Below are 2,406 nucleotides of genomic sequence, written 5' to 3'. Positions count from 1 at the left end.
AATATATTTCAAGTTCATAGAGACAGAAAGAGGCAGGGCTTATGAAAAATCAATGAAGAAAATTTCTAAAATGAGATTTCTATTCTTTATGCTAACGAAGGTGGATTTGAATTAAGCACTGTTAAGTTGTTCCATCTGGGAGTAATATCACTAATTCCCTCAAAAGAGTCTATTCCTTAATGGTGGTGTAACCATTAACCAGGCCACCAGACAGTGGAGAGGAGAAAAGAGCTACTAGGCATTGTTGCATGGGTGAATGGCAGGGATAACTGCATATCAGATAACATATCACGCTTTGTTGCCTCCTAAACTGGAGTTTTGTCCTTTAAAAATAGACATCAGTACTCCTAAACTGGCCACACCTTAATACTAATGGCTAATAAAGATCAGGTTAATAACACAACATGGCCATTTTTATATGTAGGGAAGACTTGTGGCATTTATGTTTTATTTATGGTATGTGCATGTTGTGATTAAGGAAGCAAGTATATAAAGATAGACAGCAAGACTACCACATTAGCACAATGTAGAATAATCTACTTATCTAATTTTCAACAGTCCCCTTTGCATGAGGATACTTATTTCCGTGGATATGGGGGCATAGCCTCCCCCAACAGGTTTTTCTAGAGACACAGGGGACTCCATGGGTCTACAGAAAGATCCAAAATGTTAAAAAAAAACCTTAAGGGAGGGTTGAATTCCTCCCCCATATCATTTGAAATAGTCACCTCAAGGATCTACTCCAGGCCCCACCACATTGAGTGACAGACAGACTGCCTGATAGCCACACACACACACAATGGGGGGGGGGCGGTAAGCAAAAACAGCACTGGAACTCAGATTGGGAAGGCTAAATAGCAGGGGGGTTGGAGCCAGGTCTGGGACTAGGATTGCCCGCTCCAGATTGGGAAATTCCTGAAGATTCTGTGGTGATGTCTGAGGAGTGCAGAGTTTAGGGAGGGGAGAAGCCTCAGCTGGATATAATGCCACAGAGTCCACCCATTTTCTCCAGGGGGACAGATCTCTGTTGTCTGGAGTCCAGTTGTAATTCTGGGGGATCACCAGGTCCCACCTGGAGGCTGGCAAACCTAGGCCAAGCAGCACCCTCTGGGTAACTTGAAACCACCTGACTTGCATGATCCAACCAGGCCTGGCTGCTTGCTACTGTTCAACAGCAGCCACCCTATGAAAGTCAGTGTAGGACAATGATCAGAGCTTCAGAGTAGGGTTTGTAAGACCCAGGTTTTGATACCACTGGGTGATTTTGGACCAGTCACATACTTTAAGCATAACCTACTTCATAGGGTTGTTGTGTGGATAAAAAGGAGAAGAGAATAATGTAAATTGCTTTAGTCCCCACTGTGAAGAAAGACCATAGTTTTCCTCAGTAGAAGCTGAAGGGGGTAAGGAGAAGGAAAGCTGAAAACAGAGGGCAGATAAAGGTAGGTTGGATTTTGGGTGGGAAGGAAATAAGGATGCCAACTCCAGGTTAAAAAATCCCTATACATTTGAGGGGTAGAGCCTGGGGATGGTGGGGATTGAGGTGGGGAGGGGCCTCAGACAGATATAATGCTACAGACTCCACCCTCCAATGCAATCATTTAAGAACATAAGAGAAGCCAATGTTGGATCAGGCCAATGGCTCATCCAGTTCAGCACTCTGTCACATGGTGTCCAAAAATACCAGTTGCCATCAAGAGGTCCACCAGAGTTGCCCCCCAGCACCAAGAATACAGAACATCACTTGCCCCAGACCTAGAGTTTCTATCTATACCTTGTGGCTAATAACCACTGATGGACCTCTGCTCCATATGTTTATCCAATTCCCTCTTGAAGCCGTCCATGCTTGTGGCAGTGAATTCCATGTGTTAATCATTCTTTGGGTGAAGAAGTACTTCCTTTTATCTGTTCTAACCTGACTGCTCAGCAATTTCATTGAGTGGCCATGGGTTCTTGTATTGTGAGAAAGGGAGAAAAGTACTTCTTTCTCTACCTGCTCTATCCCATGCATAATTCTTGTAAACCTCTATCATGTCACTCCTCAGTCGTTATTTCTCCAAGCTAAAGTGCCCCAAGTGCTTTAAACTTTCTTCATAGGGAAAGTGTTCCAGCCCTTTTATCATTCTAGTTGCCTTTTTCTGCACTTTTTCCAATGCTATAATATCCTTTCTGAGGTGTGGTGACCAGAATTGCACACAGTATTCCAAATGAGGTTGCACCATCAATTTATACAGGAACATTATGATACTGGCTGATTTTTTTTAATGGACTCAAAGCCCTTATTCTTTATTGTTTTAATGCATACAGAACGAACCTAAGAAACAAACATACAGATACCAATTTTTTAAAAAAACCCTTCTCCAAGTTTACATATCAATAGAATGTAAGTATAGCAGAAAAACCTCT

This window comes from Gekko japonicus, unplaced genomic scaffold (assembly GCF_001447785.1).
Source record: "Gekko japonicus isolate JY-2015 unplaced genomic scaffold, Gekko_japonicus_V1.1 scaffold816, whole genome shotgun sequence".
Lineage (NCBI taxonomy): Eukaryota > Metazoa > Chordata > Lepidosauria > Squamata > Gekkonidae > Gekko > Gekko japonicus.
This window is presented reverse-complemented; position numbering follows the sequence as displayed.